Genomic DNA, 26,891 nt, shown 5'->3' on the forward strand with positions numbered 1-26,891 from the left:
TCGCTGCTTTACGTACTTAAAGGGCCAGAGTCCTACCACCGCCTCCACCTCGTGAAAAGCTGCAGTGCGTTCTTGTGCACGACTCCGCAAAGGTTAAGTCCTGTCGTGCTGTGGCCCACGGGGCTTATTCCAGGTAAATGTATCTAGAATGGCAGCCGTAGGCGACCCACCTGCGAGCGCTGAACTCAGTGGGCTTACCTCTGAGTAGACATGCAAAATATAGGATTGTGCTGCTAAAGGATTGGCGTCACATTTCTATTGATTTCATAAAATTTATGCTCCGTTTGATTTAAAAAAAGAAGCCCGCCTCAAAGTGGTCTACAAAAAGGTAAAACAATACCATCGAGATAAATTTACAGCTATACATTAAAATATGCTGAAGTTAAAAAGCAAAAGCAGGTTAAAATCACCTCAGCTTTCTAAGGATCTGGGTAGGCTTGTCTAAACAGGAATGTTTTAGCAGGTGCCCAAAAAAGTACAGTGAAGAGGCGCCTGTTTGATCTTAATAGGCAGGGAATTCCAAAGTGTAGGTACAGCTGCATTAGGGTAAAGGTAAAGGACACCTGGATGGTTAGGTCCAGTCAAAGGCGACTGTGGGGTGCGGCACTCATCTTGCTTTCAGGCCGAGGGAGCCGGTGTTTGTCCACAGACAGCTTTCCGGGTCATGTGGCCAGCATGACTAAACCACTTCTGGTGCAGTGGGACACCATGACGGAAGCCTGAGCTCATGGAAATGCCATTTACCTTCCCACTGGAGCGGTACCTATTTATCTACTTGCACTGGCATGCTTTCAAACTGCTAGGTTGGCAGGAGCTGGGACAGAGCAACAGGAGCTCACCCCATCACAGGGATTCGAACCGCTGACCTTCTGATCAGCAAGCCCAAGAGGCTCAGTGGTTTAGGCCACAGTGCCACCTGTGTCCCAGCGGGTGTCCCGCGTCACAGCTGCATTAAACGATCAAGTTCTTACAAATGCAGAACAGGTATTAGGTGGCACCTGTAGGAGTGCCGGTTTTGCCAATCACTGCAGTTGTGTGGGTGCATATAGGATTGTTATCGCATGGGTAAACTGGCCCCAAATTGTTAAGAGCTTTATATACTGATACAGTGGTACCTCGGGTTACATACGCTTGGGTTACAGACTCCGCTAACCCAGAAATAGTACCTCAGGTTAAGAACTTTGCTTCAGGATGAGAACAGAAATCGTGCTCCGGTGGTGCGGCGGCAGCAGGAGGCCCCATTAGCTAAAGTGGTGCTTCAGGTTAAGAACAGTTTCAGGTTAAGAATGGACCTCCGGAACGAATTAAGTACTTAACCCGAGGTACCACTGTAGTTACACGTTGAACCTGGCCCAGTAGCAAATTGGCAAACAGAGCAGATCTCTGAGCATGGGTGTTATACGCTGACAAGGCCTCACTCCTGTCAGCAGTTGCGCTGTGGCAGTCGGTACCAATTGCAGCTTCTGGATCAAGTACAAGGGAAGCCCCACATAGAGCTCATTGCAGTAATCCAGTAACCAACACATTGTCTAGTGTGGCAAGGTTTTCCTGGTCCAGGAATGGCTGTAAGCTGTCAAACCAGCCACAGTTGGCCAAAGGCACTATTTGAGCCTCCAGTGACAGAGCTGGATTCAGAAGCACCCCCAAACTGCAAACCTGCTCCTTCCAGGGTTGGCAGCTGACCCGTTTCTCAGACACAGGAGCTACTTACCCACAGTGGAATCAGATGTTAGCATTCTCCCAACTCCCTACTGAATTTAGGTACTCTCCGAATGTATCCAGTTGCCAATGTGCTTGCTAAGAACTCCTGATCTTATTTTCCATGTTCCATACTAAATTTTCCACGTTACATTTAACACGCACACATCAGACATTGCAATCCTTTGCATGTCTTTTGGAAGTTAGCTCCATTTAATTCAATGGGACTTACTCCACTCCTGTGTCGGGGCTGCACTATTAAACAAAGGATGGACACTGAAATATTTTTCTTTATATTAAAGTAAAACTATTCCTAAATTCACCTTATTTCAATAAATTGAGAAGGGCTGTAAAATGATGAGACTGGCATAACATTTTTTTTGTCATCAGTTGCTGCTTCCTGCATGTCACAGAATGTTCCTGTCAGTTTATTCTAAGCATATTAACTGCCCACACACATCACAGGGGGTGATATAAGACTTCCCAGCAGTGCTCCAGAAAACAATTATTCCAATGGATGGCATGTGTGCTGCATTGCATGTTTTGCCAAGGCAAAGGTGTATGAGCAGCATGGATAAGGGACTGACATTTACCTACTACTGCCCAAAGTAAATTTTGGACCAAACCCAACCAAATCATTCATTCCTGCCATCAGAACACAGTCGAAAGATTCATGTTAGATTTAATGTATGTTGGCCCCAAGCCAATGCATAAAAAGAAAGTGCACCTCAGTTTAAGCCTTGAGACACCTCAAATCAAACATCCCCTTTCAGATATCTTAGCACAGCCTTCTCCAACTTGGTGTCCTCCAGATGTTTTGAGCATGCTGGCTTGGCCTCGTGGAGCTGTAGTCCAAACCATCTGAAGGGTCCCAGGTTTGAGAAGACTGTGCTAGCACTTCTTCCAGCCTAAAGCTTCATCATTTTATTTTATGTATTCAACTTCTAAGTTGCCTCATGGAAAATATTCTACACAGTAAAACAGACAAAATTAAAACAAACCATGCAACAACTCCATAAAACTATAAATCAATAAAAGCCAACCTGGCAATAACATAACAATAAAATCAGGCCATAAAATCCCACGTAGCCAGACACAAATGCAAACCTTAGCAACCAGTCCTGAAAAACTCAGTCCAGCTGCAAAAGCTAAGAAACGCCCAAATTGCCCTTCTTTTGCAGAGACTAGAATAAAATGAATTATTCTGCCTACTGCCTCAGGTGACATGGATGACATATTTAAAAGATATTAAGGCCTGGGAGAATAATAAATACATATTTTCCTGGCGCCTACAATGAACTCCGTACCACCTGAGGTTGTGTGTGGGCTTGTCCACATTAAAGCATTGTTGAGGTGTTAATTCATTTACACTCCACAGAATTAGACCAGAGTAGTCCTCACCTGCACCTATTTGAACCCGTATATGAGGAGCAACTCATACTTCTCTTTTGTGTTTGTCTCTGCCTTCTAATTTGTTGATTTTGTTATGTTGTATGACTACTGGCAGAGTATGTGTGTGGATAGCTGCTTGCATACTTCGATTTTCTTGTTTTTTGTTTTTCAAACCCACCCAGGAAGTGTGCAAAAGCACATAGTCAGGCAACTGTAAAATAAATTGTGCATTTTTCTGGTTTTGTGAAAATGTAAGGGATCAAAAGAATATAAGACTATGTTCCTAGAGATTGTAAATTTTTAGCACACATGGTTTTTTTTAACTGCTGCAATAACTGGTGCAGAAATTTTTTAATGCACTTTGTTTGTACAATTTTCTGGTTTTGTCCAAATCGGAGGAATATAAAATAAGACCCCATTCAGGACTGTGCTGGAAATATGAATGATGCTGGAAAATAATTATAAGCACAGAGGAAGAGGAGTAAACCTGAATTTACAGGGGGAAAACATTGAGACAGGTGTTGTTTCAGGGAAACATCGTGTGGATGACACAACCCTGCAGGAGGGCAGGGCAGAGATGTTTTACTGCCATATTGTGATGTGAGAAGTTCTTTTATCCCACGCTGGTTCCCAAATTCTGCTCCCACAGAACACTGAGGTGTTTCACCAATAAAATCTGGCAGAGATTGGCTTTTCCCAATCAGCAGAAAAATAGCTAATGGCTAGATTTATTCCCCACCCCCCCAATCTCATTTTTTCATTCAATATCTTAATATATAATAATATGACCATAATATAATACGACATCATATTATCTACTATTAACATTGTTCCTAGTATGAAAGATGACATTAAAGAATATTCTTGGTGTTTTGCAGAGAGCACTATGCTATCCAGGTGCTCTGCAAACTGAGAAAGTTTGGGAATCATGGCTTTAATGTTAATTGTTGTGACAGCCTCAACTAGTGGGAATAACATGAAAACATTTTGGGGGAGGTTTTTTAAATAAATAAATCTGACTTTAAACATTATTTTTCTTCCTGTCACTCTCCACAGGAGTGCAGCAAGTGAAGGATATGCTGTTTTGTTCCCTCTTGTTGCCTGGGGTGACATGGCATAAACAGCAGATGGAATTAAAGAGAGCACATGAGTGGCATTTACACAGGTTCTAATGAGATAAGAGTCATTCTGCCTGTGTTTGATGCAAATGTATTCATTGTTAATACTGTTAATGCTCGCTTATCTTGCACCTGGTATCATGTATTATAAAAGTTTTGCATAAATATTTGCAGGTGATGTAGCCAAACAACACAAACTCTTCCAACAGGGAAAAGTAAGCAAGGCTATGTGCTTCTACAGGAAGGACTGTGTATACCAAAACAGAACAATCCTTTGCATGTCTGTTGAGAAGACAGCATTGTTAGGTTCAGTGGAACTTTCCCCCTAGGTGTCTGTAGGATTCCAGCTTAAAAGTCCTGCTTAGACAAAGATATATCAGTGCCGTTTTGCAAAGTGCAGCAAAACAGTGTACTGTATTGTTTACTGTATTATTTCGGAAAGTGTCATTTGTTAGGTGAATGCAGTGGTTCTTGCACAAGAGAGTCAATTTTACCTGAACTGCACAGTGTAAATTTGCTGGTAAATGATTGAACCCCACCTACAAAATAGTGACAGTCTGGAAGCAGCACAGAGGTTTTTAACTAGTTCATGAATGACTGAGGCTTGGGGTTGAGAAATGAGGCTAGGTTTGCTGCTGGTGACACCAAACAATTTGGTAAAAAATATGGGGATTGTAAAGAACTCCAAAGGATTTATGCAGGTGTAAAGTGATGGAGAGTGGAGCAGAAATCCATAAATACACATAATCACTGGTGGAGTGTGTCAGCAGTGACTGACCAGGAAAGTGATCTTGGGGTAATGGTGGCTAGCTTGAAAAAAGTTAGGCCAGGTGTTGTAAACAAAATCTGCCCTTTTTTCCTTATGGGGTATCCAAGAGCCCATATAGAGTCCTTACATAGGTTCCCTATTGGTAGGAGAAAATAACAGCCAGAGAATATTGAGAAGCAAAGCAGCTAGTAAGCCTGATCTTTATTGATCTGTTGCAACAGGGTCTCCCCTCACACACAGGAAAGGAGGAAGAAACCAGAACAATGGCACACAAGGCCTTATATAGACATTTTAAATTCCCTGCCGTGGAGCTCAAAACCACCCCTCCATACATCATACATACATCACAGAAAGGGCGGTCTACAGGAAATCTGAGTGCTTTGTTTCCCTCCTTCTGCCAGGTTACCTGTTTAATGGTCACTTGATTGGATTACCTGGGGAGTCTGGCCAGTCTTTTGTCATGATAAATACTTGTTCCTGGGCCAGGTCACAGGCTCACACCCTATTCATATCTTAAATGTGCCCTTAAGACAGGATTTGTGAGGGAAAAGACAATTGGGAGGTTTCCCACTTTGACCTTGCAGAGAAAACATTTGCTCAGTTTAGGAATCAAAATGGTTTCAGGTCGGTCTTCCTGTGCTGATCTATGTACGTGCTTGGTTGGTACACTTATGAACATTCAACATATGTCTAAGACCTCAAAATTCCTATCAACAGGCAATGAAAAAGGGAAATGCCATGCCAGGAATCATTAGTAAGGAGATCAAAATATAAAACTTACCACAATCTTAATAACTGTATATCAATTTCTGGCATGATCACCCTTGGAATACTGTGTATAGTTCTGGTGGTTGCATCTCAGAAGCAATTTTGTTAGGTGCCTCCTAATCTCGAAGCAATGAGAGATTTCAAGGACGCCATCTCATATTAAAGGTTCAGCTTCCTTAGAATGAAGGTCACTGGAGAGGGTGGTGTCTTTGTGACATAAGTTTTACTTATCGACACATATTCAGACTGAGCATAAGAAGCAATGGTCCCCAGCATTAGCGCAGATCTTGTTTTCCTGTTAGGTTTCCAAGTGGGTCCCAAAGTCATATCTTTCGATGAAGCATGGAGAGAAAGTCCAGGCAGGGACTCTTCCCAGGGCAGTCCAAGACAGGACTGGCTCCAGATGTCCTCTTTCACTTGCCAGTGGCATGACCTCCAGCCAAGGGAGGGCTGAAATTCTGCCCCATTTAGCCCTGAACTGTTTAGTCTTGTAAAGAGATGCTTAACAATCTTGGCTAGAGCCACAGAGACTGGATTTAGCAGTGTAGTACTGTAGTCTGTTTCTGCAGAAACCCATCTTATAAATATAAAACCACAATGTATGCAACCCCAAATATGACATCCAGGCTAACCTCCCAGCCTATAGCAATATTTTGGAGATGGAGATGGAGTAGAAAAGGCCTGCCATAGTGATCATGGGGCTGAAGCATCTCCCTTACCAGGAAAGGATATGCGGTGTTTTAGATTAGGAAAAGGGTGAGTAAGGGGTGACATGGTAGAGGTGTATAAAATTATGCATAGTAAGGGGAAAGTGAACATTGGAAGCTGCCTTATGCTGAGCCAGACTATTGGTCCGTCTAGCTCAGTATTGTCAAAGGGATGCAGGTGGCTCTGTGGTCTAAACCGCTGAGTCTCTTGGGCTTGCCGATCGGAACGTTGGCAGTTCAAATCTGCTCGACAGTGGTGAGTTTCCACCCATCTTCTGCCAACCTAGCAGTTCAAAAGCATACCAGTACAAGTAGATAAATAGGTACCGCTGTGGCAGGAAGGCAAACAGCGTTTCCGTGCACTCTGGCACTCGTCACGGTCCTCCATGCGCCAGTGGATGTTTAGTCATGTTGGCCACATGAGCCGAAAAGCTGTCTGTGGAAAAATGCCGGTTACCTTGGCCTGAAGTGAGAAGAGTGCCGCACCCCATAGTCACCTTTGACTGGACTCAGCTGTCCAGGGGTCCTTTACCTTTTTTAGTATTGTCAGCTCTGACTGGCAGTGGCTCCGCAGGATTTCAAACAGGGTTATCTTCCAGCCCTCTCTGGGGCTACCAAGGAATTGAGCCTGGCATCTTTTGTATGCAAAAAAGATGCTCTACCAGTGAACTACGGCCGTTCCCCAAAGTGGGTGGAGAGGTGTCTTTCTCCCAGATGATGTCATCTGATGAAGCCGAATTGTGTGAGATTCAGGATTGACCAAAGGAAAAGCATCTTCGCACACTACATGGTTAAACTACGGAATTTGCTACCAATTTAGATGGCTTTAAAAGAGGATTGGACAATATTCAGGGCAGATCAGACTATCAAAGGCTACTTACTGTCCATGGTGACTATATGGCGATCGCTCAGTCAGTAGAGCATGAGACTCTTAAACTCAGAGTCGTGGGTTTGAGCCCACTGTTGGGCAAAAGATTCCTTCATTGCAGGGGGTTGGTCTATCTTAAACCTCTCGGTCCCTTTCAAGTCTACAGTTCTGTGATTCTGTCTTTGCAGAGCAGTTGCTGGAGAGCAACAGCGGATGAGAGCTATTGCTCTCAGGTCCTGCTTGTGGGCTTTCCGGAGCCATCTGGCTGCACACTGTAAGAAGCAGCTGGATGAGACAGACCTTTCATCTGATCATGCAGGACTTTACTTATGTTTATAAGTTCATAAGTATCCTTTCAAAAGATAGGTGAGGATGTTCGCTGCAAGCTGGGACGAGGGGGCTCAGTCACGATTTCCAAAGCCTTGTGCACCACTCACTGAAAGAGATTAATTAAGCACATACATGCATATTTGTTTAATTCAGATAAATGATACAGGCTACAAATTTTAGCTTTTATTAATGTGATTCCTTAAGGGCACTTTTAAAGTCAACTAAGGCTAAGTGCGCATTAGCTGATTAAAATGTAGCAAGGGCGTTTCGCCCACGTTGCCTTTGAAGTCACACAGGAGAGGGGGCAGGGGGGGCCTTCACCCAATGCACATTATGTTATTTGATTTCCCCATGCAAGCCCCCAAAACTATTCAGTGAAGCAGTCGTCTGTGCATATTGTTGTCATCTGCACACACGCTACAGGTGTCTCTAATGTACACACCTCAGCTTAACCACAGCTTATGTTTTCAAATCAGATGGAAGCTGGTTTGAAGGAAATGCACCAAATAGCGGTGTTTATTGAAAACTACAGGATACATATGGATTGTGGCTAATGTCACTTGAACACCAGTAGTAAGAGTACACTAGAACTGGAATAAATTGTGATATATGCACAGCCTAGCACTGTAATCCTAAAGCCACTTACTGGGAACTCGATGGAATTTACTTTCGAGTCGACATGTGTGTGAAAATGTTGCAGCAGGGACTTCCGGGTTGGCGCCATCGCCGAATGTCGGACTCCCTCCGAGCTCCGGAGGGAGCCTGCTCGGCAGGGGCTGGGTTCTACCGCGTCGGCGTCGCGGGGGCCCTCAAAAACCATGGGCGCTGAAACCCATGGGCATGGTGACTCGGCGGGCACCGTTTGCGCCCCCGACCCGCGAAGGAGCCTTTTTAAAGGCTACGGAGCGGGTGCCGGGGGGTGTGGTGCTATGAGTCCTCCGCTTCCCCTACCGAGCGAAGCCGCATGCCATTTGGCGGAGAGCGCTGACTTCTTCCATTGAAAATTCGGATTAAAAGAACAACCCGTGAGTAATTGGAAACTGGACTTAAAAAGGGGGAAAAAGTTTAAATTTTAAATTCGGAGCGAGCGGGGGAGGTGCAAAAAGTGAAGTCAGCCTCCCCCCTGTTGTAGAGGATTTAAAGCAAAGGATTTAACAGCTAAGATCGAGTGCTACCTAAGTTTGACAAAGTTACTAATTTCATGATGGAAAATTATAAGACTGGGCTGGAGGAGAAAAGTAGAATGTGAGCTAAAATGCAACCACCCCCCCCGGGAACCGGGAGTGATCCGTGAGAGCGCCGGGAGAGGAGAAACAGAGGCTTTGACAGCTGTCAAAGGAGCTGTCAAATCTGAAGAATAAAAAGAGAACTGTGTTATGAGGACTTTGCCGGTTACATTTGTTACAAATTAGATATAAATTGTATAAATCAAGGAATAACAAGTTACTTTGACTGTTGGGTGTGATCTGGAAGGAAACTGAGTTACTATAATCCCTCTAGAGGGGCTGTGGGACACTACAAGTATTGCTGGCATGGAATTCGAATTGGACTTTTTATCTCCTGGGAAACTGCAGAAATGGAACACTATTTTGTCTACAGAGGTCTCTACACTAAAGGAGACAATAGACTTATCTATTGAAGAATGGAAGGGACTTGACGTAAAGTTTTGTTCCTGAATAACAAAGCCTCTGTAGGGGATTTAGAAGCTTTTGGAATTGGAACATTTTTGCAGGAGAGCAGGAAAAGAAACTAGAGGAAAGTGAGGAGAGAGAACAATAAAAACAACATGAACAACAAGAATTGGACAAAGTTGGGAGTGGGAACATTTGGGACATCCAGATTTGAAAGGTCTAAAGAAACAAAATTGGAGTTTTTATTCTTAAATACAGAGATCTGGATGGAATAAATGGACCTTTCTGAGATAGAGTTTTTCTAAGATTGGACGCTCAAAACCAAAGATGATCAAAAAGACGGCAAAGACTATTAAAAAGACGGCAAAGTGGACTTGTGAAGGATTTCGGCCTAGATGTGGGATCTCCAGGATAACAACAGGCATTGATGGACATTGGGGAACGTAACCGGGAAAGGGGGGAGGAAAATTTGGAATCCAAAGGGTGTTAAATTATATTTTATTCATTTTTCTATTTTCTTTCATTTTAATCTGTTCTGCATATTAAAGAGGGGAACTCGTGGAAGGGAGCGGGGTCGATTTTAGGGGATGGAAAAACATTTTTAACATTGGGTTAATTATAATAAGTTTAAAATTTGGGGTAAGAACTTGCTGAATCTATTTGAAGGAATTGGGATACAAGAAGGGGTGGGGTGGGGAAGTCCTGGAAAGATGCTAATGAAAACAAGCTTATAAAATGGATGTTTTATTTCTTTTCTTTTTTCTGTTATATTTGAAAATGTTCAATAAATATTATTTAAAAAAAAGAAAATGTTGCAGCAGGAAATGTACAGAACTATTGAGAATATTCTAGCAGATTCTTTATTCAGCACTTCAGTCCTGCTACTTACTGAACCTTCTTTTTCATATCCGAAACTTAATCCACCCCCCACTCTCCCCTCCCCTTCTCCACCTAACATAGATTTCTACTAACTGGTGTTTCTAAAGCCTTTCTCAGCATTGTTAAAAAATACTAGTATGAGATCCCAAGCATTATGCTCTGCTGAGTGAGCATTGTGAATGGCCCTCCAAACTGTGCGCAGGGTGGGGAGGGGAGGTTCGATAACCTAAATGCACTGATGACAAAACACACTTAGACATCCCAGTGGGGGGAAGAAAGCATTTAAGTAAACAGTGATTTATGGTGACTCTGTGGGTGCTGCTGAAACAGACATATTATTGAACGCCTTAAAGGGAAAAACAGAGGTCTGCTGGGAGATTGACGATTAAAAGCCACGGGGAAGTAAATCTTTTTTCACCAGAATGGGAAAGTGTGCTTTTAGGCCCAGGAAGCAGGTCAATATAGGTCAATGCTTGAATTGGAAACATTAAGCCAAGCAACTCCTCTGCCCCTTTTGTTTCGTCGTCCCCCCACCCCCCCTCGCTTGATCCTCCACCATTGGCGACCAACTGAAACCAGTTTGATATTATTTTGGTATTGCAGAGCTCCCAACAGAGGTTATTAAGTTTGGACAGTTACACAGTAAGACTCCGCAAAAGCTTGTGCCACAATTTTATTTACTTATTTATAGCTTGCACTTCCATCATGAGGCCCCAAGAGGGTTACATATAGTTCAATACAAAATTTTGTTGACACCCAAAATCCTGTGTGGAAAGGTGCATCTTGACCTGGATAGCTCAGTCAGTAGAGCATGGCACTCTTAATCTCAGGGTTATGGGTTTGAACCCTACACTGGCCAAAGGATTCGTGCATTGCAGGGAGATAGACTAGATGAGCCTTGTGTTCCCTTCCAGCTCTACAGTTCTATGACCTGATAATGATTATATACAATGATGAAGCCAAATATGCCTCAGATAGGAGGGCATTCCGCAATTTGGGGGCCACCACAGAAAAGGCCCTCTCACAAAACTTTGCATAGTGTCAGAACTGCTAGTAGGGTCATCCTTGCAGGTCTATATTGGAATAGCTTCCAAAACAACTACTCTATTCCCAACTCAGGAGTGGAAAGCGAAATACCAGTGGACAACAAAAAAGGTTTAAAAATGCTCTCAAAGCAAATCTTTAAAAATGTAACATAAGCACTGATAATTGGGAAACACTCACCTGTGAGCGTTCCAGTCAGAGAACAGCCTTTACCAAAGGTGTCATGGACTTGGAAAAAGCATAAACTCAGGGTGAAAAGGAGAAAAGAGCTAAGAGAAAGTCATATTTGACAAACCCTCACCGTGATCAGCTCCTGCCTGGAAACCTATGTCCCCACTGTGGAAGGACATGTGGTTCCAGAATTGGCCCCTGCATTCACTTACGGACTCACTGTTAAGACCATGTTCATGGAAGACAATCTTAGTTTGCTATGATTGGTCGCCATAGAAGAAGATTGGAAGAGGCACTCCTTCAGTTATTTGAGGCCCAAGTTGTTTAGGATTTTGTATGTTAACACAATCACCTTGAGTTGGTATTATCTAATAAACACGTTCTTTTTTAAGGTGTTACCAGACACTTCATTTTTAACAGGATGATTTCTGAGCCAAACACAAACGTATAGACAGAGGTAAAGATAAAACCATTAACCCTTACTCAATGAAACCTAGCTTTTAATTTCTATGGCATTGTTTTTCAAACTGTTTTTCCTAGGAACGATGGGGTTCTTCAGATGCTTTTCAGGGTACCTTGATGAGAAGGCCAGAAAACTGGACAAGCTGTCTTGACACTACCGTCCTGCGCATGTCTACACAGAAGTAAGTCCCATTTGAGCCTGGGGAGATGTAGCCTCAAGAAATGTGTATAGGATTTGCAGCCTTGAATTAAAAAACTTGCCTGGTAACCATGGGCCAAGTATACAGTCCAGTGGAGCATGGATCTCTTCATCCTTCCACTCTCCTACTTGGAAGAAGACCACATTTGGCTATTTGTGTTTCCATCCTGGTTGCAGAGGAGCATGAAAATGCTGGCTACTAGCTACTCAGCAGGCTAATAAGAAAATGTGTCAGACTAATGAGAACATGGGAATTGGATCCATGCATTAACTACTGAAAGTGTGATTAGTCTGTTCCAACAGAGGAGGTGCTATAAGGCATCTTGCCAGTTGTTTAAAGCTTGCTTGATTCTCTGTCCAAGCTAAGCAACTTCTTCTCAGTCTTCCCATTTCTTTCTTCCTCTCGGCTAAAGTCAGGCTGTATAATGTTGCTTGCAGTGTGCTGTTGCAGTAACCTAAGCAGTATTTGCACTGTGCATGAGGCTGACTCCTCTGTCAGTAATACTAGCATTCTGCTAAGAAGTTCATTAATTTACTGGGATTTGGTGTGAGCCGTGAGGAAGCCAACTCTGCTTATGATACCAGATTGTTTAGGGTGGCTAAAACAGAAAAGGATTGCAGATAACCCCAAAAGGATCTTTCCAGACTGTGTAAGAAAGTGCAAACTGATGCATATGGGGACAAAAAAAAAAGATCTGATAACTTGATATACACACTAATGGGGCCTGGAACAAGAGCTTGGGGTTGTAGTTGGCAGCTGTGAAAGAGACAGATTGGCATGCTAGGGATCATTAGGAAAAATATTGAAAACGAAACAGTCAAAATCATAATGCCAGCATAAAAATCCATGGTGCAATTGCACTTGGTGATATCTCATGGCTCAGGAGCACCGCTTGTAACTACTAGTTGAGATTAGACAGACACCCTCCTTGCTAAACTTTGGGTGTGTGACCAATATTTTCTTATTTCAGCAGGCATTTTAAGGTAGCGTCCGGCTTATGGTGCATTTTTCCTGGCCTTTATTGTTTGAATTGTTCGCAATTTTTTTTTGTATTTTTATGTACACTGCTTAGTATTGTTAATAGGTAAAGATAAATGGACTCCTGACAATTAAGTCCAGTCGTAAACGACTCTGCAATTGTGGCGCTCATCTCGCTTTAAGGGCCGAGGGAGCTGGCGTTTGTCCGCTTCTGCAGACAGTTTTTCTGGGTCATGTGGCCAGCATGACTAAGCTGCTTCTGGCAAAAGCAGAGCAGTGCATGGAAACACTGTTTACCTTTCCGCCGGAGCGGGACCTATTTATCTACTTGCACTGTGCGCTTTCGAACTGCTAGGTTGGCAGGAGCTGGGACCGAACAACAGGAGCTCACCCCATCGCAGGGATTCGAACTGCTGACCTTTCGATCAGCAAGCCCAAGCGGCACAGTGGTTTAACCCACAGCACCACCCTAGTATTATTAATAACTGATACGTAAATACTTCAAATAAATAAAGTCTTCCTCACCTCTAAAAGGATATTGTAGAGCTGGAAAAGGTTCAAAAAAGAGCAACCAGCATGATCAGTGGGGTGGAGAAACTTCCCTAGATATCCTAGATGGGTTTTTCAAGGCTCTTTTTATAGCACTACATTCAGTATGTCAACCAAATAACACATTGCTTCCTTGTTTACACCACCACTGTATCAAATTATTGATTGTAAACCCCATGGGACACAGTCCTCTCCTCTCATGCTCTGTAGGAGGCAACACACAGCAATAGAGCAGTAATTATGATGAAGATAATAAATGTTATAATAATAATAATATTGTTCTGAAGACATCTCAGTGAATCTGAATGCAAAACGAACTTGCACCCGGAAGTTATATTTTACCTCAGCTACATTCCTCTTTCTGGTTTAAATTGTCTTCAGCTCCCTAATAAAGCTATTAGTTTTGTTAAAACAAGATGAAACAGTAGCATTCCAGTTAAATATGACTTCTCAGATTAATATGTTAGTCCATGGTGTACTTTAATTTCCTCAGGGACGAAGAGTGTTGTTACAAAGCATTATGGTTATATAGCTGTTATGTACTGTAAAAGTATGAGTCAGTAGTCCTTTAAAAGGTTAACAGACCTTTTTGTTCCAGGATGTTCTATCTAGAAAAAAAAAGTACTGTAATCCAAACAACTGAAACATCTAAAACTAAATCCTTTGGTATTCAAGCACGATATAATATATCAGTCATAAAACAATAATTTGATGTCTCACATTCTTCAAAGGTAAATTATATTTTGGTAAAAACAATGCAGCGTCTCACACAAGATATGCGTGGTTGAAGCTTGTATTGTTTTGGAGGCCTGCCTGTTTATGAGAAGCTTGTAAATGAAAACTAGTTTCAACCATGCAAGCAGAGCTGTAAAATGATCATGGCTGCCGGCTGCTTTCACAACTGTACATTTGAAGCACATTCCCTTCCTCTCAAAGGATCCTGGGAACTTTAGCTAAAGGTGCTAGGAATTGTAGCTCTGTGAGGGGTAAACTACAGTCCGCAGGAATTTGGGGGGTGGGTGGGTATGTCCTTTAAATATATGTTATGCAGTGCTTTATTTCTAAAAAAATGTTTAGGGGTACTCTCATTTTCCTACTCATATTGAAATACTGCCCCACAATGAGGCCAAACTTAGATTCACAAAATGTTTAGGGGGTATGCGTACTCCCAGAAAAAAAGCACCAACATTATGTATGCAGCCATGATCATACATGGACATAGCATGAGCAAGGGAGAAGCGCACACTAAGTGTGTGAAAGGCTCCATTGATGATAAACGGGCAGAATGAGCAAGCCTGTTTTTCATTTCAAACCAGCTTTCCTGTTCAGTTCTGGGTAATCGGCAGCAGGCATTCTCCCGCCATGTTAAGTAAACCTGTGGCATTTGTGTGCAAGGATGAACATGTCATCACCACACCAGTTGACATTTTCCACAGTTGAGCGATACATTTATTATGACCAATTGAAATGCCATGAAGTAATGAGCAAACACTCATTGTCTTCTTTCTTTCTTTCTTTCTTTCTTTCTTTCTTTCTTTCTTTCTTTAGGACCAGCTTTGCTTTCTTATAGACCTTTGTTTTGTTTTTTTACAAATCCTGGGAAATCAAGAGGCTGAAACACATGGGGAGTCTCCACTGGTACAGGGGCAGCTCCCCATTTCAGATAGGTGCCCTCCAACGTACGGAGTATATAGTTAAACTGTGGAACTCATTTCCACAGGAGGCAGTGATGGCCACCCACTTGGATGGCTTCATTTATTAAATAAAATGAAAAATGTGTTGTGGAAGGGGGCGGGGTTATTGGGGTTTGTTGTTCTATGTATTTTGTGGTTTTTATATTGTAATTTTACCTTGCAAACTGCCCTGAGGTCTGCAGAGGAAGGGCGATATACAAATTTAATTTTAAAAAATAAAAGAGGATTAGACAGATTTTTGGAGGATTGGTCTATCAATGGCTGCTAGCCACAGCGGTTAGGTTCTACCTCCGCTATCAGAGGCAGTATGTATGAACGGCAATTGCTGGGAATCGCAAGTGCTGTTGTTCTCAGGAGCTAGCTGCTTTTGGGCTTCCCAATGGCAACTGGCCACTGTCAGAACAGGATGCTGGACTAAATGGACCACTGGCCCTCATACAGCATGTTCTCATGATGGTGATGAAAATGACAATTTGGAGGTTGGGGGGAATAGAGCTAGCACATTCATCTTTGTGGCTGTGATAAGAATTTTAAGGTCTTAGATATGTAATAAATGTTCATAAATGTACCAAGCAGACACGTATATAAACATATAAACCACATGTCTGAAAACCGCACAGGAAAAAGTCTTGAACAAATTGACCTCAATTATTTCTCTGCAAGGTCAAAGTGGGAAACCTCCCCATTGTCTTTTCCCTTCACAAATCCTGTCTTAAGGGCACATTTAAGATATGAATAGGGTGGGAGCCTGTGAGCTGGCTCAGGAACTAAGTATTTATCATTACAAAAGGCTGGCCAGGCTCCCCAGGGAATCCAATCAAGTGACCATTAAACAGGTAACCTATCAGATGAGATAAACAAGTCACTCAGATTTCTGCTGTAGACAGTCTTTTCTGTGATGTAGGTATGCTATATCTGGGGGGTTGTCTTAGGTTACACCCCTTCACAGAAGGGTATGTAGGTATGATGTATGGAGGGGTGGTCTTGAGCTCCAGGGCAGGGAATTTAAAATGTCTATATAAGGCCTTGCGCGCCATTGTTCTGGGTTCCTCCTCCCTCCTGCGTGTGGTGAGCGAGGACCCTGTTGCAACAGATTAATAAAGATCAGGCTTACTAGCTGCTTTGCTTCTCAATATTCTCTGGTTGGCCTCTGTTATTTTCTCCTACCAATAGGGAACCTACGTAAGGACACTATATGGGCTCTTGAATACCCCATAAGGGGGGGAAAGGGCATATTTTTGTTTACAACATGGCCTACCAAGAGAGCTATGGCCTTCCAGGACTTAAAATTGTGTTATAGGCCTCTATACGAGTAGAGGAGGCTCCCTTGCTCACACCTTTGCCCTCCAGCTCAGGGTGGGGTGGCATTGGGAGGCAGAGCTTCTTGGCACAACTCACCCCAGCTCTCCTCCTCATGATGCTACTTCTGTGGGGAGTCCTAACTCCTGAAGAGAGTTTATGTTATGGTGGTAATAGCCCTGGCATAGCACAGCCACCTGGCATGGCATGCCTGCCATCTCTCCTCCCCACCCCCTAATACTGTTGTCCTTTTATAGAAGACACGTAACAAGTGCTCTCTCTAACTCCCAGAGCCTGAGAAGCAAACGGACTTCCAGATTTTAATGGAAAGCTACAACACGTCAGTGAACCGTAGCTAACGAATGCAGAACATGGCAATTATTGCACATGGAAGTTGGGGCAAGGGTTTTTTTAAAGGTTTTTTTTAACACTTGGAGTGTGAAGTTTTCCTTCTGCCAGACCTTAGACTGCACTTTGCACAGGCTTTTTGTCATTAAAATACTCTTATGTAAGCCTAATTGACACAGTTAAAAGAGCTATTACTCACAGATGTCTGTTGCTATAGTAATGGGGGAGAAAGGCAGAATGCTCTTCACCCTTCTCAAAATAATAGACATTATCATATGTAAAGGCATTGTGTCTTTTTTTTTGTAAAGCTCCTCTTTAGAAGCTAGGCACTTTGTACATGTTGTAACAAGGATGAACCCTCATTAAGGAGTTCATAATAATTTTTAACACCTGCCAAAATGATGGAGAGGGAGAATGAATGCAAGTGTAAATCATAATGTTCTAGGATACAGTATATGCTTTTCTAGTGATCTCAACTTTTTTTTTTAATGGGGCTTTTAGGAAATCAGTATTGTTCCCATCAAAAGCTCCAGAAAGAGAAAACGTGGTATTATTTTATATGAGGGTTTTTAGCCTCTCCTTTTCCCCCTCACAAAGTGGTTCAACAGTCAGTCCTTCTTCCCAAGGAATTCTGGGAGCTGTAGCTCTCTGAGGGGAATAGAGGTCTCCTAACAACAAAGGTCTGTAAGGTCCGTATAGTAAAAGCTATGGTTTTCCCAGTAGTGATGTATGGAAGTGAGAGCTGGACCATAAAGAAGGCTGATTGCCTAAGAATTGATGCTTTTGAATTATGGTGCTGGAGGAGACTCTGGAGAGTCCCATGAACTTCAAGAAGAACAAAACTATCCATTCTGAAGGAAATCAGCCCTGAGTGCTCACTGGAAGGACAGATCGTGAAGCTGAGGCTCCAATACTTTGGCCACCTCATGAGAAGAGAAGACTCCCTGGAAAAGACCCTGATGTTGGGAAAGATGGAGGGCACAAGGAGAAGGGGACGACAGAGGACGAGATGGTTGGATGGTGTTCTCGAAGCTACCAGCATGAGTTTGACCAAACTGCGGGAGGCAGTGGAAGACAGAAGTGCCTGGCGTGCTCTGGTCCATGGGGTCACGAAGAGTCGGACACGACTAAACGACTAAACAACAACAACAAAACAATTCTCAGCATCCTTAAAGTCACAAATGTGGGTGAAACATTGTGTTACGGATGGCTGTCCTGTGTACATGTGAAACCTGAGGAAGCCCAGGACCCTAGCCATTTGGTAACTTTCTTCCACCAACACTGCCGCCAACCTGTCTGCTATTGCCCCTGGAATACAGCATTAAAAAATGGATAGCTGTGAATATATTTTTGCTTTCATCTTTATTGTCCTGGGGAAACTCTACTGGTACCCTTCCAGAATGAAACCCAATACCTTCAGCCTGAAGAAAGAAGCTTTGTTTTCATACATAAGATACTGAAACGCATTTCATGATCGATATCAAGTGCAAGTGCCAGTCAGACAATATTGCTTATCTTTTATTTGCAATGCAACCCACCATGTCTCTATTTACTTGTGCAAAACCTTTAATGAAACGGCTCCAAATCAGGCTGCCCAGCCAACCAGAACATGTCACTCTTGCCTTAACTTTTCTTCCATGCTACAAATGGGTAAGCAGCTGGAGGAAAATACAGGTTGAAGCAGGAAAATACAGGTTGAAGGAATAAAGTAGGGATTTGAACCATGGACATAGCTAGGATTTTTGTTGGTGGGGTAGGCTTTTGTTAGGGGGGCAGAACCTCATATTTGTATTGGCTTTTATTTTTATTGATTTAGGGGGGGCAGCTGCCCCCCTGGCCATGCACATGATTTGAACCTGGGTCTATGAAGTAGGACCACTGAGAAGTGGGTACACAGACTGTACGGATGTACTGCAAGCCTTCAGTCAGCTGGACTCCCAGACTCTGAGCTCCCCCCCCCTTTTTTTAAAGTAGGTCTAGTCCTCTTGGAAATAAAGTGATGGAACAAACTGTACATGACTATTCACAGCCATTTCTGTGAGATAAGCCTTCCTGGTTTCCCCCACCTTTCAGTATTTTTAGAGTGAAGTTGGGGCTATGGGTGTTAGCAGCAAGTCAGGTTAATTTTATGTTTCATTTTATTTTTCTTTCTGTGCTCTCTCTTCTTCCTATAACTAACTGGTGAATTCTCAGACTAAATACAAAAAAGGGAAAGGGAAAAGTAATATTTTTTTAAAAATATATTTTTAAAAATTTCAGATGATGACAATCTGTGTTATTTTTAATAACGTCTTCTGTGGACTTTATAGCTTTGCATTAACTCTGATTCTTTACATAGAACTTGTGTTCTACTTTACCCATAGAAGCTGCATGTGTACATCACCTTCTGCTTATTACTCAGAGATCTAGAAAACGGTATCTTTGTTCCAGCTCAAGTACAATACGTTCATGCTAAGTCTATACACAGGCCCTGCATTTCAGATACTGTGGTGTATTTTGACCTGGCAGCACCATTAACAGCTGAGTTTGTTCTGATAGCGGGACGATGTTTGCTGTCCTTGCGAGTCTGGCAATTACATCTGCTTACACCACAGCCTGCCTGGTATTTACAATTTAATATTTGCTGCTTTCACTTTTTCAGGTTTCACTGCTAATGCTTTAAATTAAGCCACAAGGGAAGGCTTGACGCTGAAGAGCATTTTGCCTAACACCTTTCCCAAGCTGTCATTTCTGCCTTAACAATGCATTCCTGATTTTGCCACAGCTACACTACTGGTGTTTGCTAAAATCCCTGGAAGTAAAACTGCAAGTTTTAATTGTTAGATCAGCCCACTAAAACTTTGGCTGAGGACCAGTTTTAACCAGGGGGGTTAAAGGTAAAGTCTCTCTGTGTGTGTATAGAATTGGTGTGTCACTGTACTAATGAATGAAAAAGAAAATATTAAAAATGGCCTTTCCTTCTTTTGCAGGGAGCATTTGCTTATTAAAAGTCTTTCTGTTTTATTTATTTAAAGTGTTTATTGGCCTCTCTTCTGCTGAAGCTACCAGAGCGCCTTAAGCATAAAACAACACTGCAACCTAGCAGTTGTACTACTGTTTGATGAACAAGCTTACTCTCAGGTAAGTGCACAGGATCGCAGCGTAACAGCAATTGTGTACTGGTGATGTGCTGGCTAAGGGACAATAGGATTTGGTGGGTGCACTGCTGCCAATGTTTTGGTATGTTTATGATTGTATGTTTTAAAGTTGGGTTGTATTTTTTAATTGACCTTACTGATTTTATCTTTTGTAAACCGCTTTCAGGTGTATAAATTTTATGAAAGAATTTTTTTTAACTGAATTAGCAAATGCACCATCAGAATGCAAAATTCTACGCTGTCATAGTGGCAGAATGCCTAAAGCAGGACAGAGTAAAGCATGGGATGTCAGTGGAACAGGGAAGGAACACACAGGTCTCTTCCACGGTGTGGGCACATCCCATCAGTGGCACTTCTTTAGTCCAGATCTGGAAGAATAAATGTCCCTCCCATAGACTTGCTCCCGGCAGGCTCATTGGGCTGCCTCCCCATATCCCCTACTGTCAGGGGGTGGAGGAGGCCAAGCACTGCTTCAGTGGCCAGCTGCTGCTCCTTCTGCCATGGAAGACTGCTGAGCATGAGAGAAAAGGAGCCAATGACCACTGTTTTTGGCTTCATCCCCTGGCTCCTCCCAAAATGCCATGTGATGTCACATGACGCATGTGTGATGTCAACCGGACCCTCAATCTTTGGCACAAGTTGGCATCTCTGTCCAGAAGTCAAGTGTTTCTCATTGCCTCTTCTACTTGGATTAGACCAGGGGTCAGCAAACCTTTTCAGCAGGGGGCCGCTCCACTGTCCCTCAGAGCTTTTGGGGGGCCGGACTATATTTTTTTGGGGGGAAATGAAATGAATTCCTATGCCCAACAAATAACCCAGAGATGCATTTTAAATAAAAGCACACATTCTACTCATGTAAAAACACCAGGCAGGCCCCACAAATAACCCAGAGATGCATTTTAAATAAAATGACGTATTCTACTCATGTAAAAACACGCTGATTCCTGGACCGTCCGCGGGCTGGATTTATAAGGCGATTGGGCCGGATCTGGCCCCCGGGCCTTAATTTGCCTACCCATGTATTAGACAACACACAGTGATTCCCCTTTCAGTTTGCAACTCTGGCCAAGGGCAAGTCCTTTATATGAGCTGGAGAGAAGATTCTAGAAAATATTGGAAATACAAAATAAACTCATACAGGTGTGGATGTTGGGGTGTGTGAGCGTGAAGCAAAGCAGATCAGGCAGGGTAATACCAGCCCTTTAAAACCATAAAACAGCTGTCTGCTCCTCAGCCAACAGGAATGTATGTACAATCTTTAGCAGAATAAGCTGCTTGTCTTCCTGGCCAGCTTGCCTCTGTTAATGTTGCCTTTATGGGAATCAGAGAAGTTCTGTCCACAGCAATCTAGTTGTTGCAACTCTGCAGGGATGGTAATAAATGTAATGGAAACAGGTGTCCAATGGAACGGAGAAGCAGATTCCACACACAGCTGTGTCCGCCTCAAATAAAGGTTAATTGTTTCACAGTCAGGAGGCACTGCTTAATGGACAATTGAAAATGGATCATGGTTAATGCTTCCATTAAAAAAATAAAGAAGAAAAGAGTCTTTAACTGTGTAAAAAGCAAATACCAGCAAAAAATCCAATGTCACCTTAAAGAGTGACAAATGTGTTATGGCATAAGCTTTTGTAGACTAGAGTCCACTTCATCAAATGCATGGTGTTATTCTAAGTTGACAGGTGTGAGAGTGTGTGTGTGTGTGTGTGTGTGTGTGTGTATTTGGGGGGGGAGAGGGAAATAGAGAAGCAGTGAGGTCCGTAGGAAATGAAATTCAAAGAGGAGGGATTGTGACCATTAAACCTTAAATGTACGTAACAAACAGTGTGATGAAACACAAAGCAATGTTGATGAGAGCACAAATATATTGGCAGAAATTCAACAGGAAATGATGGAGAAAGATTTATATCCATTGTCCAGAAAGGCTCCACCTACTTGTTTCTCCACTCCCAACTCTCCTTAACTGTAGGCCAGATTTCATGTTAAGGTAAGGCTATTTTCAGAAAAAGACATTCTGAGATGTTCCTGCCATTGATTTTTATGGCCACTGCATCAGACCCTAAAGGCATTATTTGAGCTCTTACGCAAACAGGCAGTGCAATGATTCCGCATAACTTGATTAGGTTGCCAACTGTTAAAGCCCTGTGCCTTTAACAGTAGCTTGACACAAAGAAATTAAACAGGTGTGTTTTTGTCAATGCAAAAAGGCACATATTTATATATATATCTGAGGTGGGGAACCTGTGGCCATGAAGATGCTGAGCTACAATTCTGGTCATCCCTGGCTACTGGCTGAGACTGGTGGAAAGTGGAGTTCCAACAACATCTAAAGAGCCACAGCTCCCCTCTCCCTTCCCTGCTTTAATGTAAGGTAAAATGACATACGGGATGCGGGTGGCGCTGTGGGTAAAACCTCAGCGCCTAGGGCTTGGCGATCGCATGGTCGGCGGTTCGAATCCCCGCGGCGGGGTGAGCTCCTGTCTTTCAGTCCCAGCTCCTGCCCACCTAGCAGTTCGAAAGCACCCCAAGTGCAAGTAGATAAATAGGTACCGCTTTATAGCGGGAAGGTAAACGGCGTTTCCGTGTGCTGCGCTGGTGCTGGCTCGCCATAGCAGCTTCGTCACGCTGGCCACGTGACCCAGAAGTGTCTCTGGACAGCGCTGGCCCCCAGCCTCTTAAGTTAGATGGGCGCACAACCCTAGAGTCGGACACGACTGGCCCGTACGGGCAGGGGTACCTTTACCTTTTAAAATGACATACATTTATGAGTCCACATTATAGTTCATATTAAAGCGGACAGAGGGAGACCAAGCATTCTGAAAAGATTCACTGACTATAAATATGTTTGCTGCCAAATCAGATAATAGTGCTTTCATGTATACCAGTGTTTCCCAAACTTGGGTCTCCCATCAGTTTTTGAACTACAACTCCCATCATCCCTAGCTAGCAGGACCAGTAGTGAGGGATCATGGGAGTTGTAGTCCAAAAACAGCTAGTGATTCAAGTTTGGGAAACACTGAAGTATACAAATACATTCAGAGAGCCCTATAGGACATTTTGAGCATTTAAGGGCGCTACACAGTCAACTTACCTGCACAATAAGATAAAGGCCATTTTCCTGAAGTACACTGGCTTCAGATCTATAATAAGTGTACTTAAGGAAGTTTATGGAAATGAAGTTTCCTATTCCTTCTTTGCCCCAACAGCCAAATCATGAATAAATGAATGAACTCTCCCAAGGAGGAGAGATGGCATCACAGTGAAGCAGCAATGCAGTCCCTTGGCTTATTGTTCTCTTGCCTATGATGACCAGCCAGGTGAAGTGGGAAAAGACTTATCCATTTGTCTCTATGGCAGCAGGGCAACCTCTTTGGACGTGCAAATGGAAGAACTTAACTGGTTAGCTTAACAAAGGATCTAGTCGGACTGGTTCACCAGGTTTCTACTTGTAGCTTCTAACAGTCACAGGATCATAGTGTTGAAAAGAACCCACGGGTATCATCTGGATTGCCCCCAACCTATTAAAAATACATTTTAATATGATTTATAAATATACATACTGCACCACAGTTCAGTTTAGAAATTATCAGGGTGGTTCACATGATGATAACAGCAAAATCATAAAAAATACTGCTAAATAGGACCATAAATACAGTATTAAAGCACCAATGAAACCTCGGTGGTCTGGAGGCACCTGGAGTAATGTGAATCTTACCATTGGCAGCTGGGTCTTTTCATCCTGGCATCTGGAACAGACAAAGTATAGGTTGTGAGTATATCCAGGAAGAATAGTGTTTATTTACTTTTCTGTAGGTTCAACCTGAATGATCTTCCCAAAGATCATTCCAAAATGATCTTCCAAAAACAAAACAAAAAAAATCTTCACAACATTTATTTAAAATGTGTTAACAATGCAACTATATATATATCTACTCAAAAGAAAGCACCATTGAGCACAACGGACTGCAAGCCTAAAATATGAGAGAAACTTCTTTCCAAAAAAAGGGTTTTCTAAAAATCTTCCATCACAGTGCATGTGTTCAAGAGAGAGACTCTAGGCTGTCAATGATTGTTTATTCCAGTTCACTGACTTGGGCTACACAGGAAAAGAAAATCCCATCAGCCTCCCTATGCTATGTTTATATGAGTGTGTGTATACAACGGCTGTTTCCCAATCTGACTGGGAATCTGCCAAAACTATTAGGTATTCAGTGTTTTTTTTAAAAAAAATATTTTATAAAATTTACTGCATGATCGTTTTTTTTAAAAAAAAACCCACCTCAAAGCAGTTTACAGAAAGAACATCTAGGACATCTATGGAACCAGAAAAGATGGGAAAGCATCACCATTCCCAAAATGGATTCTAAGGTAAAGGTAAAGGTACCCCTGCCCGTACGGGCCAGTCTTGACAGACTCTGGGGTTGTGCGCCCATCTCACTTAAGAGGCCAGGGGTCAGCGCTGTCCGGAGACACTTCCGGGTCACGTGGCCAGCGTGACAAAGCTGCATCTGGCGAGCCAGAGCCGCACACAGAAACGCCGTTTACCTTCCCGCTGGTAAGCGGTCCCTATTTATCTACTTGCACCCGGAGGTGCTTTCGAACTGCTAGGTTGGCAGGCGCTGGGACCGAGCAGCGGGAGCGCACCCCGCCGCAGGGATTCGAACCGCCGACCTTTCGATCGGCAAGTCCTAGGCGCTGAGGCTTTAACCCACAGCGCCACCTGCGTCCCTTCAAAATGTATTCTGGCCTACCTCAAAAAATACAGAATTCTTCTGCAACCTCTTTTGTGTGGGAAAAGCGTGATATTTTGTAGCCTCACATCTAGAGAAAGTGCCAAACAAGTTGGCAGTGCAAGACTGAAATCTCTGTGGTTTGCAACAGTCCTAGCATGTACGGTGAATACCATCACTATGGTAAATTATGATCCCAAACTTTCTACCTTTCTTTGTAACAAGGCCACAATGTGCATGTGTTAAGAATAGCCTACAATGTGTTTACTATGAACTGCCATTCTGGATGAAACTGATCCATGCCCACTGCACATAAGCCTGTAATTAGAATTTTGTGGGTTGTTGTTGCTGCTGTTTTTTTTTTAAAAAAAACCAACAACTGTTTTATCAGAATGTTAAAAGTCTGTTGTAGTCAACTTGTAAACACATCAGTTGTGCACAAAAGAGATGCAGCAGCAGGGGGGAAAATAATCCTTTAAGCAGCTGGTTATCTTGGTTTAGATTTGGAACAGTGCAAACTGTTTTAAACATGCAAGTCGAAAATGTGGTTTGTCTGCTTGGCTGGGTGTGGGGGAAACAGCTAGATCTAAATAGAAACTCCCACCTGTGCATACACAACTTTTAGTATCCACAATAAGAGTTTTCTGGCCACGCCGCCATTTCAGTTTGTCAGTGTTTATTCTGGACACCCAAGCTAAAAAGTCTTCAAATCCTCTTGGACAATATCTATTTTTCTTCTCTCTCCCCCCCCCACCCGTTTTTAGAATGCATATAAATGCAGAGAATGAATCCACAGGAGGATTTTGGATTTGTTCAGACATTACTTTGCTCTTGCATGGAAGCCATCTGTATAGAAAATAATTCAAACATGTTTTTGTCTGAAGGGCAACTTAAGTAACATGAATTAAGAAGTCGCCAAGCATCATCAAGTTTATTTATAAGCCACTTTTCCAACCAATGCTCAAGGCAGCTCACAAGAACTGTAATCCAATCAATAATATATAGGTACAAGAAAAACAGCTGTAAATATATCAAACACATTTCACGGAAATAGTGTTTGGTATCCACATGAGCAATATCACAAATGCATTCATATTAAGGTACATTCGGTAACCGGAGTCTGTATGCTTAGTTATTATTTAGACTGTGTTAGACCAAACTGATTGAACCAGTTAGACATAGGAGTTTCTTGGCTTATTTTAGGCAGTGGGGAGCAGGGTTGACTGAGGGACTATTGCAACTGACCACTTTTTGAGTGTTTTGCACCTCCTGTTTGTTCCTAAGTGGATTGGCTTGACAGTGGCTGCTAGCCTGTGTTAGTGGAGACCATTGCAAGGAACTGGGAGGAGTTGGCCCTCTCATCTGAGCAGTGACTCTGGGAACAGCTTACAGGGGTGAGCATCTGAACAGAACAGGGCTGAAGGGGGATTGTCTGTCTGTCTGTCTGTCTGTCTGTCTGTCTGTCTGTCTCTCTCTCTCTCTCTCTCTCTCTCTCTCACACACACACACACTGCTGCTATAAGCTGAGGCCAGAGAACAGCTGGAGATTTGGAGGCCGATTTGTGTGAAGGATCTGATGTGATGGAGAAAGTGAGGAATGGGGTTACTTTTGAGACTTGATTGTGTTATTTATTACATTTATATATCCTACCTTTCCTCCAGGGATCTCAAGGTGGTGTACATTGTCCACATGTTAACCTCCCAACAACCGTGTGGGGGAGCTTAAGATGAGAGAGTGTGCCTGGCTCAAGGTACGTGGCTGAATGGGGGATTTGAACCCAGATCTCCCTCATCCTAGTCCAGCACTCTAACCACAACCCCATACTGGATTTTTATGTGCTCCTTAAAATGCTGCTGTGATAGTTTCAGATTTTTAATTTCTTTAATGTGCAATTTTAATAGCAGGATTTTGATGGTGTTTTCTGATATTTTTCATATGTAACCTCTTGACTGTGAGCTCTTTGGCTTTTTTTGGTTTTGAAAAGCAGCATGCAAAGAGCAGTATGATGGGACAATTACTCACAAAGTGGTCATGTAAGGTACCCTTCCTTTGTTGCTGTGATAGCTCTCTCTCTCTCTCTCTCTCTCTCTCTCTCTAGCCCAGCTCTCTCTCCTCCCA

The 26,891-nt window shown here is 42.9% G+C and overlaps 1 long non-coding RNA gene across 3 annotated transcripts in view; it reads left to right on the top strand.

Annotated features, from left to right (window-relative positions):
- The first annotated feature begins 26 nt into the window (after window positions 1-26).
- Window positions 27-26,891, top strand: part of LOC310849556 — a 36,916-nt gene continuing 10,051 nt past the window's right edge. Inside the window, exons 1-4 of one of the 3 annotated variants that reach the window (XR_014566970.1) lie at window positions 27-133; window positions 11,916-12,019; window positions 19,920-20,025; window positions 26,435-26,523. This is a non-coding gene — a long non-coding RNA (uncharacterized lncRNA). Of the gene's footprint in view, window positions 134-11,915; window positions 12,020-12,381; window positions 12,687-19,059; window positions 19,782-19,919; window positions 20,026-26,434; window positions 26,524-26,891 lie in introns of those variants that run through there. The other 2 variants (XR_014566971.1, XR_014566972.1) reach the window with 2 other exon arrangements.

This window comes from Podarcis gaigeae (assembly GCF_964106915.1).
Source record: "Podarcis gaigeae genome assembly, chromosome: 7".
Taxonomy (NCBI): Eukaryota; Metazoa; Chordata; class Lepidosauria; order Squamata; family Lacertidae; genus Podarcis; species Podarcis gaigeae.